We start from the raw sequence: 11825 nt of genomic DNA, 5'->3' as shown, positions 1-11825 counted from the left end.
AAAACATTACGCAAATTTGAGGCATAAAATCAATTCATAAGTGGTATATGCAGTGTTCCTATATTTAAAATTTCATGCCTGCTTGTTTTTTCGAATTCAAATGAAATTATACGGCAACTGCTGAAAATCTTCGCCTGCTGTTGCCCGCGCCACTGTAGCATTTGGCGGAAGTTTGATAAATGCAACGGCAATAGTAACAATAGATTTCACTGGGTGAGTATCACAGTCCGCTTGGAATGCGCGGGGAGCCGGCCAACGTGGGTATATGAACATTGTTGTAGAGTGCATTCAATCACGCGTGTCTCCGTCATACGGCAGTGCTAGAATCGAAGCACCCCGCCTGGAGCAGTAGAACGCGGTAAATTTAAATTGACTTGAGCAAACCTCTAGCGCGTTATCTTGGGAGGAACGAGACAGGAAAGAACGGCATGGGAGTTGAGCGGGCAAGAAAAGGGAGGCATTTACATGGCAGGGGCGCCAGTCGACCATCGTATCTCATCGGCATTTGCAACGAAAAGAGAAGATACGCGGCCGTTATTTTCGCATTGCCCAGGAATTGTAGAGTGGACGGAATAGGGGTTTATATAGAGACTACCAGGCGCACTTGTCTCGCACGACTGTTCTGATAAGAAATTTGCATGTCTTCCGAAGAGATGTGTAATACGGGATAAGGTTGTGCCTAATCAGAAACGCCTGCGCAGTGCTAGCGCGGACAGGCGGGCGTCGCATTCTGCCGTTATCGATGTCGCACTCCGGGGCAATGCCGCTGCATATAACTTCCCTCACAGAGTTTGCGATAGAACTGATAGTTACGCGGAAGTAAATTTATATGAAGTAGCGCTGTCGGAACCGCATTTGTCTGATGGGGAAAGAATATTGAAACTTTTATGGTTGTATGGATATGAAAAAGGGTCGACCCTTGATATACAAAGTATGCTTACCTATTTTTTTTTTACGATATTTGAAATTATCTAAAAAATGCAGTTACTGTAGGTTCCGCGGCAACATTACTCTTTAAATCGTTAATGAATTCACGAGAAGAAGCCAACAACAGCATCACGCTGTCTACACAACATGACGACGTAGTACGGGCTTTCAAAGATTCAGATAGGTAAAACATTGGAGGTTTTATGAGAATTACACGTGACTGCTTGTGTTATGTTTGACCTCTAAGGGGACCGATCAACATGACCGAACTCTCAGTCAACAACTCTTGCGTACACGGTCGAGTCTGCGCAAGTAGAAGTAAGCATTTTGAATGCAAAGTGGGTATTTGGTAACCAGTTTCTTCTTTGTGCTACAGTCTAAACTGTCGCTACCGTAACCAATATTCTTGCTGAAGCTTCGTTACGGAATCTCAAACATCCTATAAGTGACCAGCGTGAACTTCCAGAGGTGAAGAAATAATTAACTTAGAGATTAATACCGGAGTTCACTGCATGAATGCGCTTATTGAAGGAAAGTCCAATTGTTGAACACTGCCAGTGTGTGAAAAGGAAACAAATACCGTTCGGTGACGGTTCAGGTTCGGATGAATTTTTTTCTCTCCAGTTCAGTTCCGGTTCTACTAAATCGCATCTCTAACCGGTTAGGCAACCGATTAGGAAGCTTCGAACCGGTTCGCGAACCGGTCTAACAAGTTTCATCATTCGCTTTATGGGAAAAATGCTTAGCAGTTTAGAGCGACCATAAAAGTAAAGTAGAAACAGAAACTCAAAATGCGGCTTTTCGCCAATGGCAATCGTGCAGTTTCTGGACAACTTTCACCAATTCGGCCAGATATTCTGGAAAATAGCTGGAGTAGTGGCGACAGCACGCACTTTTTAACCCAGCCCTAATGTCTGGCTATATCAGGAACCGGTTTAATTAGCGGTTGGCGATTAATCGATTAACTTTCCGATAAATTATTAACGCTTTGGTTGCGATTAAATTTTTCGCCGGTTTATCAGTTGAAATGGTGTTAGCAAAATGAAATAAGACCCCCAAGTTGAAATTGTGGCCAAACGTTTCGAGCATGACATTCGTGTTGAAATAACCTGCCTTGCGTCATAACAGATAACGATGCATGTATGTACAGTGATCATAGTGATTAAAACCCCAAGCTGATAAGCTAGGCAGACCGGAAAATGGCTACTCTTAATACAAATACACAGCGTACAATAAACGGCGAGCAGTCACGAACACCGTTTTACCGTGTGTAAACTAGCTGGAGCGTCATTGATTGATTTTAGGATTTAACGCGCCGACGCAACGCAGGCGATGAGGACCGCCGTAGGGGAGGGCTCCGGAGTAATTTTGACCACCTGGGGATCTTCAACGTGCGCCGAAATCTCGTGCAAACGGGCGTTCTTTTGGTTTTCGCCTGCATCAGACAAGCGGCCGCCGCGGCCTGGAATCGAACCCGCGACCTCGTGCTCAGCAGCGCAACGCCTGAACCACTCAGCCACCGCGGCGGGTCTGTGGCGTCGTTGAACCCCTGTTATCTGGCGCTGCCTGAAATCACGGTGAGGGCTTGATCATCGTGATTCCAAAAATGGTGCGGGTGACGAAAGAAGTGATAAGCGTTTTGCTCGCGTCAATGCCTTGATGAATATTTGCTTACCTCATCTGTAATGTCTCTAAACAGGATGAGGAGCGTATCGTATTTTTTATTGTTACTGTTATGATTGTATTTAGAATATGACGTTTTAGCCATTTGCTAGTTGAACCGATGCAACCGAAATATCGATCATTTAACCTATTATGGTCTGCCGTGGATTCGGGTTCAAATTTTCAACTGACGTCAAGCCATGATTTGATGTGATTTCACAGGAGCTGGGAGAAGGGGGTGCAGTCAACATTTAAGGGGCGAAGCACATCAGCGTCTAGGGTTTCCGGCGTCCCATGTCGTCGTATGCTCTTGTAGTCACGGTACTTCACGTCGGCACCGGTTTTTCAACGCCTCGCGCAAGAGCGTAACGCGTACTAAAAGAATACACCGGGACACTCGTTTTCCAACGGCTCGCACTGGAACCTTTCACCTCCGTGGGCAAAAACCCTTACTAAAGGAACACACCACGACACTCATGTCGCAACGCCTTGCGGTGCTTCTTAGCATACCTCTTAGCTTGCTACGGCGTGTGGTACGGAAACAGCTTGAGGCCAGTCTGCCTCCGGTTTAATTGATTAAATCCGGTTCAACGCAAGAGATTGCGCCACAACCTCAGCAAGCGTGCGATCGCTCTTTTCACCGGCGCTTCTCTGGCGCCCAATTAGCGCTAGCCGTGTGGTAAGAGAGATACTTAAAATGTTTGAATTAACCTGTGCACTGCATGCGGAGAAGGCCCGGGCTTTCCGATTCGGACGACAAATTCTTGTGCAGCTTCATGTGCGATAAAAAAAAGATAGCGGGAGTTTGCAGAAAAAATCAAAATTGCCCCCTTTCAAACTAAAACATATAAAGCCTGCTCAGGTCCCAGGCGCCCGTTGACGAATTGTGCAAAATTAGACATTTCCACCCCGTAAAACAAACGTTAACTGTGTCTATCGCCGCTGATTGTTTTCTGTGAAGACTTTGCATACCTGTAAATTAGTTAGCAATTTTAGTTTTGGTTTGCAGAAGAATTTCTCTGTAATAAAATTTACTAACCTGACACGTTTTTAAAAATAGCCGTAATGTCCATCCTGTTTTTGTGCCTCTAAAGAAGCTACGCAGTTCATTTTTTATTATTTCCCCCCATTTCTCCTTCTCCGTGCCAAGTCTAGTTCACGTTGTCAAAGCTGTTCAGCTTAAACAATGCAGTTCATTGGAGGTAAGTCGACCTATATGCTATACTTTTAAAACCAATAATGAAAAAGGGCATCTCAGATTTTTTTTCAAACTTCACAAATCAGAACCAAAGATGTGTTTCATCATACTCGTCATGCTGCATTATTTTCCACATGTTGCATTAATTCAATACTTTAAAGCTACATAGCATGAAATATAACCTCGTCAGTTGTATTGCTGTGACATGCTGGATTGGTTTGTAACAACCTTCTGACGCCTACGTAAGAAGAGAAATATTCGGTAGAATCTGATCCACTCTACGCATCCTGACAAACTTATGGTTATACCAGACCGCACAGCGTTCACTGCCTTCGCAGTGCTGAGCAGTTTGGTTATGTAAAATAAAAACAAAGTAAGCGACATCTACAGAAAAGTCCGCTTCTTGATTTTGTGCTTATTCGATTGCTGGAGACAGCGAAAACGAGTGGAAACGTTTAGTGTAATAACTGTGGGGCAACGACTTTTTTATTTCGGGTTTCTTTTTAGGTTTCAGGCCGAAACACTTTCCTCAAGAAAGAATTTGTGAGTTGAATACTGCGAAACTAATTCTTTAATATGAGGCCAACCGTGCAGTGCAGAAATGCAAAACAGTTTCACCGCCTCAGAATTTTTAACCAGCATCCAAATAACGACACCTAGATGTTTTCATTTTTTCTCTCCTTCCCACATGCGGGCGCCGGAAGGGATAATCAAACATGCATCATTGCCAACGGATTAGCCACTGAACCACTCCTGCAGATAACACTTGTCAAGTATGCAGATTTTACAGGTGTGCGACCTTTCAACCTAATTCATGTAGTGGGACTTCGCCGTTGCGCTTTGCAGAACTCCTGCGGTGTGATTGCTCTGATGCAGTCGAAGCGAAGTGAGAGCAATGAGAGAGACAGGTAGCTTTTATTTGATCAGGAGCCGATGCTTCATATCTCCTGCAGGGAGCCGAAAGCGTGCTATTTGTTTCGCTCAGCCTCGCACCCTGCACACGCGACCAGAATCAGCCTACCATTGCAACATTGGTGCCCATTCCTTACCCCATTGTGCGACCACGTTTAGAGCATTGGCAGTGTTGCGATTGTTTTGAAGGTGAAAAGTACGCTAGAGATTACAAACTTGACCTTGTGTGAAAAAAAAAGCCCCGAATGACATTAGGCGCGCGATATGAACAACAGGTCGTCGAACCATTTCGGCGTGAACCGGTAACCGTTATTTTTTTTCGGATAAGTAACGGTTCGGGTTCCGGTTTTCAGTTCGGTTCGGTTCGGCTTGCACAAGCTCAAGCATGCACCTGTATTTTACTCGTCAGGAGGTCAAAAAACGAGCCAGTGCCAGTCCTGCTGCATATCGTGCAGATTTGTTTCCACCCAGTTGAGTTGATTTCGAGCAATAAAAGATGTTGCTTACGTTGTATTTACCTACTTGTATATTTTTCTTCCATGGTTTGCTGCAGAAGCCTTGAACTGTACGTTATCTGGTGAAGCACTGAATACAAGAAGATTGATAAAAACTACGCCAGAGTGGCTGACGAGAATTATAACCGGCTTTTCAGCAGCAGTTTGTCACTGGACCACTGTTGAAGAGTGTGTAGAGCGCCTAAGCTATCTGTCTTGCATGTATGCAAAGCTGGCAGCCGCAGGTTTAAGTATCAGAAAAAGTATTATTTTCTTTCCTAAATGGCCTTGTAAGGTTGATAGGAATAAGGAAACTTTCTGAAGAAAATTGGGCCAAGGGAAGCCAACTCCAACAGGAAAATTGGGCGCAGACAGCCAGTACGCCCGAATATTGCTACAATGGCTGCCAGACAACTGAAGCGGTTGCACCACCAGTCACGTGGCTAGAAACCCGGTTGGGACGCATAACAAAAAATAGTAAAGACGCTCAATTTGGGAATGTTTTTAGCATTATGTCACCGCAACCTGCGCCGCCGACCGACTGTGCCGCACGGGCGCTTGATAAGTGCCTAGAAACAAGGATTTAAAAGACTTCAAACAAAAACAGCGCTCAAGACGGGACAGAAAGAAGGAGGCTGCACACACAGCGCTGTGTGTGTAGCCTCCTTCTTTCTGTCCCATCTTGAGCGCTGTTTTTGTTTGAAATATGAACCAACGAGCCCAAACACTTCCATTATTTTAAAGACGCCTCGCCAAATATTAAGAAAAAAAAATTGCCAAAATAGTTTCGCATTTATTTTCATTAAGGAACTTTTTATGAAAATAAAATTAGAGCAGGCAAATTTATTTGCTTTCCCAGACGCAGTGTGAAACCTCAATTCACGCTCTGTTGAATCTGTAATCACGAATACCTGTTTTGCCCTACCATGCAAGTGCATGCTTCAAGAAGGCGATCCACAACTTGTTTACAGGTAGCTGGTCACTCCAATCGGTTTTACTCTTACGAGAAGACGCTCACACCGCGCGCCGGGCTGTTGAAGTGCGTGGGACGCATCACAATACCATGCTAATCAGTGGAGTTTTTTTGGCGCTAATCGTTGGCTGATTCCATCATGAAATGCATTTGGGAAAACACAAAACCTTTACGGCAATACTACACGCATTATTCCGGCCTTGCATGTAGTCTCTTATCTAAAACGCTGTGAAGTGCAAGCGCTGTCTAGCGAATGTAACCTATACTACCTAAACGGATACTGAAGTGATTTGTAAACATTGCAAGATTACTAGCGAAATTGTTTTATGGAGTCTCTAGGCCATGTTTTGTACAATCTCGGTGCGTTTACCCCACTTTATTCAGTAGCAAAATACATTCGAAAATTCTGTCCTCCTCTCTGCATCCTGTTTGTCGATTTCCTATGGCGTTTCGTATGACGTCAAAACACGATATGTTGGCCTGACTGCACTACTGCACGGCTTGCCGTCTCTACGAAAGATAAGCCGGCCCAGCGTTTATTCGGCCGGCGACTGGTGGGTCGTCGTAATTCGTTCGCTCAGTTTAAAGTAACCCATGTTAAGTTTGTGCATAGAAGAATGTGCATTTAGTTTGTTAGTTTGTTGGATGTATCAAGCTCTAAGAACAAGTCACTCCGCGCAACCGCACATGCGACGCTTCGTTGACTGGTAGAATAGTAGAACTATCTAAGGCCAATTAAAGGCGGGAGAACATTTAGAGAAGTAATATAGGTAACAAGGAATAAAACACACTGCAACGTTGATTGTACAGCATAAACCAAAGTTTCGCGCTGGTGGAACTAGCACAGCGGGCAGAGCACGACTACACACATAAAGACGTTTTTCCGCCTGATGATTGCAGTCGTTAGAGTCTAAAATATTTGTGGGAATTTAGGGTGGTGCCTACTGCACGAGCGCACTGCGAAAGTTTTGTTTTCGTAGGTGATGTCCTTTGGCTTGTTCCCTCGCGGAAAGAGGGAAATGATCACATAAACCAGATCTCTTTTGTAGATAAAGTGACCGGCACAGACCCACCCATGTATATATTAGTTTTTTTTTAATTGCGAAAGTTTGCTCGGCTGCGAAACTTTGCTCTCCAGCACAAAACGGTGGAGGCGAGTGTGTTTAAATGTACGTAAACAGGATGTTTTCACTAAGAAAGTCTAAAAGGCTCCGGTGATACGGCCCAAAGAGCCAGCGTCTGTAGTCGGGAGGCCGGCCCGGGTTGAGTCCCACACTATGTAGTACTTGCTGTCGGGAACGTTGGAGGCCACGGCAAGTGCAATAGAAGATGGTGAATGTCTGCTGTCGATGCCAACGTGGTGCAAAATTGACATGTCCAGCCAAACGGAGCCCGTCGATTTGGGGGCCAGGTGTGGGTGACAGCTGGTGCAAGAGCAGCCCCGACGCGAATCCTTCATAGCGCCACCTCCTCACGGCGGGTGAGCCCACCAGGGAGGTTTGATCCACACGGTGGAATAAGTAGTGCTCTGTATTTTTGTGAGATCCGTTCGAATCGGAAAAATTTAAGGCACGGTCAGGAATATTGTGCTCATGACTAATGCGGCTCACTTCGCTTGCAATTTGCAAATGCAGAAACATTCAAAAGAGATTTAGGGATGGCGCTGCTTGCGGCAAACCATCGGTACAAAGTCCTGCACTTCGGTGGTTTAGCTAAGTGCTGATTATTGACCCTTCGACATTGTTACAAGCCACCGCTCCTCGCAAAGCAGCTGCTGTGCCCCAATGGCAATTTGTACCAGCCGTCGACAATACACTATCTCACACCGTTGATATAGTCTTCTGCACGGTAGTACAGACTCTCATGATTTCCGCTTGCTTGCTTTTCAGAACTCTGGCATTTTATTTTGAGATATGGAAATTACCCTCAGGATTTAGATTAACGAATCAACCCGAAAACACCGCACAGCCGAAAAAAATTCAGGCCAATCCACCATGTTAATGTGGTTGGAAAGCAAAGCTGTAAACGGCACCCAGAACGATTTCCCATGAGGCATCACTTAAATTCCCTCACGTCACTCTACAAATAGTCAAACCAGAGAGAAGTGAAATGCACTTGACCACACCCGTTGTTACTTCAAAGAGATATTGTTGGCAAGTATTAAATCAATGCATGATGTATGAACAGTGGTTGGTCGAGTTGTATTAGTGTAGCACAGGAGTGGGAACGTTTTTTACAAAATTAAAGGAAGCTCAAACCCGTTGTTAGACGATCTCACTTCTCCATTTCTGCCGCCGCGGACGGAGGCGATGAGATCGGCGGCATAGAACGAAGGAGGAGCAGGATAAGGAGGAAGATATACTTCTATTCAGATTTCTGAACGGCCCAGAGTGCGGCACAGGGGTGTGGTTCCTTCTCCAGAGTGCGAGCCGTCTGTCCACCAGCTGAAACTGGGTAGGCGAGGAGGGGCTGGGCAGCAGCATCTCCCATTGCTTTTTGTTGGGTAGTTGACGGAAAGAGAAGAAGTTTCTCAGTCCTAAAGTCGCACACCACGTGTATGTGGCGGAGTGTTCCTACTTCTGAGGAGAATTTACATTCAGCGTCGTAGCGATTCGGGTGTATTAAGGGAAGACACGTCGGGTGTGGGAAGGAGCCGGATTGTATGATCCGTAGGGTAGTTTGTTGTTCTCTGGAAAGGACAGGGTAAGGCGAAGGTAGGGTCTGTCTCTGAAGCCGATAATGCTGGGTTATGTCCCTGAACGTGACGAGTGGGTGACTCTCCTCGTATAGCCACATAGCCAGGGAGGAGGAGGTAGGGTAAAGCACAGGCTTGTTGGTGGGCGTGTTCGGTGCCCTCCATTGAAGCGTGAGCGGGTGTCCAGATGAGCTGAATAGAACCGTTTGGAGAGCACACGCAGTGCAGGTCGGGACACCCAACGTGACTGGTAATTTGGGTAGGCTTTGGGAAGCGGTGACTACCTTCCGAACCACTGGTTGAGTGAGAGCCAATGCGATGGCAGCCTCTTCTGCTGCCGTCATGTCTTGGGTCTCGTGTAAGGCACACGCAAGGAGGTTTGTTCTGGAGGTAGCCGCGATGATGACGCACTGCTGCTGTCGATTTTGGGAGGCGTCTGTGTAGACGACTTCATGATCGCCGCCGAGGATGGGGTCGAGCGCTTGAGCCCGTCCTTGTCGGCAACTCCCGTCGTGTGAGGGGTTCATATTTTTAAGCAAAGGGAGAATCTTTAGTTCTTGTCGCCAAAAGTCCGGGAGTACATCAAGCGGAGTTGCACTCTGTGCTGGCCATCAAGGAGTATTCTAATGTGCTCCTTGATGTGTCGTTTTGTGTGAGGGCTGGTGACAAGGAGCTGTGAGCTCTTGCGTGAACACTGGAGGCCACAGGCTTTAGCACATTGGCGTACTAGAAGTGAGATGACATGCGGTGGTGTGAGCGTACTTTAATTTTTGTAATTTCTAGCACACCCGCAAGCCGCGCGCAGGGCCGCTAGACGTGCCGTGGGCGGAGCGCACAGTGGCGCGAGGCGTCGCGTGACGCTATCACGTTGCATTCAGCGAAAATGCAGGGGGTAAACCAGTATATGCGCTCGGTGAGTACACCACCTGCCTTCCCCGTCTCCGCTTGCGCTGGTAGCTAAACCGGTAAGACAACGGGCTCTCGCTTTGGTAGACTATTAGTTCCAGGTTCATTCCTGGCGGCGGCAGGAAATTCTTTTATTTGTTCGGGGGAGTTTTCTGTTGACACCAACGGTCGCGAAAGAACCCCTGGGGAGGTAGAGGAAAAAAGCTTTGGTTTAAAAGTAGGTGACTGCACATACGCCAGCGTTTCCAGGTAGCTTGAGGGGAATATTCGGGAATGCACCTACACCAAAGTTGATTTTTGTAATAGGCGAACGTGTGTTGAAAAAGTCAGGACTTATCAAGAGCCGCACCCAAGAACTTCTAGTTCCGTTTACAGGAGATATTTTATCCTGCAAGGGTGAGCTCGTAATTTTATAGGCCATGCTTCATGAAATCGACGGCAGATAAGATTTTTAGACATCGGGTTTTTATACACGCCGTGATAGAATTTATTGCCTTTTGCAGTTTGGCGCATACAGTTCTGTTGTGTTCAGAGCTCAATTGCAGGAGTCATCTGCGAATAACGGCATTTCTACGGACTGCTGTAAATATTTCTCTATACCTTGAGCAACACCGTATGTCCTCTGTACGGAGGTACGTTATCGCTGTCCGGTGACATGTACAAGCATCTACCTGCTAGGTAGTCAGAAATCCGTGCATACATGCGACCACCAAGGCCGGAAGATCTCTCTGACGACTACATGGCTTCCTCGTAAACGCTCCCCTACACCGATTTTCTGTCACAATAGAACCTTCTTTCACCTTAGCTCAGAAAGCCAGTTTTCCAAGATAAAGCATTAAGAGAAGGGAACGGCAAAACTTGGTAGAGAATATACCCGGGGGAGAGCTGAGTAAGACCGGTGATGCTATGAAGGAGCCAATTTAATTTATGACGAGGGTTCGCTTTATTTGGGCAAATACAACATACCGCAAAGCCGCTGGCGACGCCCCACCGGTGTAACAAAACATAATACAAGACTGTTGATAGCTGCCAAAAACGTTAGAAAGGTGGTTGATGGCATGCATAGTGTTGGCACAAATCTGTTTCTGAAGAAGAAATACCAGGACGCCGACCACAAGTTATGTCGAGTTTAAAAGAAATTAACGTTTCGGCTTCCCCCCGAAACCATTGGTCACAATAAAATCTTGAAGGGAAATAATCGCCTTAAGTAACTTGCTACGCAGGCTACGCAGGCAACTTGCGTAGATTGGTGGCAGATTTTCGGCGTTCCTATTCAGCGTGTGTTCCGTCGTCTGTATGTGAAATGATTCCAGTAGCAGGCGTGATGTAGGATTCCCTTCTTTTGCGATGACACATTCAGCAGACCAGTTGATTGTGTGCGATGTGGTATCGCAGCGCTCGGCAAGGGCGGTTGTCGACACGTGGTTCTTGTTTACATCATTTGAATGCTGCTGCAGACGCTTCGCAAAGTTTCCTGACTCGCCAATACACACCTAATGGCAATCTGCACAAGGAATGACGTACACCACTCCTGGATACCTCTCTGTCTGCAGTTTGTTCTTCACTTTAACAAGATCATGCCTTAGTTGGCGAGACGGAACATGCGCAGTTTGCACGTTGTACGAGCGGAGTATGCGTGACGGAGCCTCGGTGATGCCGGACACGTACGTAATTGCCGCACGCTTTTAAAGGCTGACGTCGGCACCATACACAGGGTGAGGGCGCTGCCGCTAAACTGAGTTGTTGAAGCCCTCAGGGTAATCGCACGATGAAAGCTCGAAGCGAACTCGTGTATTGTCCGCCACCTGGTCCTCTGGCTTGCTGCAGATCCTCTGTGCTCTGCGGAGAAGGAAAGCGACCACAGACCGCTTCTGTGCGACCAGATGCACCGAATAAAGCGTAGGTACCGGCCGGTGTGAGTCTTCTTTCTGAAAACCGTAAAAAACAGCCCCACACCATCACGCTTCACCAGGACGTCTAGGAATGCCAGGCGCCCGTCGGCCTGTTCCTCAGTCGTGAATTGAATGTGCCGATTCCATTTCATTGAGGTGAGCAGTG

This window comes from Haemaphysalis longicornis, unplaced genomic scaffold (genome assembly GCF_048455015.1).
Source record: "Haemaphysalis longicornis isolate Haplotype H1 unplaced genomic scaffold, Haemaphysalis longicornis Haplotype H1 scaffold_7, whole genome shotgun sequence".
NCBI lineage: Eukaryota > Metazoa > Arthropoda > Arachnida > Ixodida > Ixodidae > Haemaphysalis > Haemaphysalis longicornis.
This window is presented reverse-complemented; position numbering follows the sequence as displayed.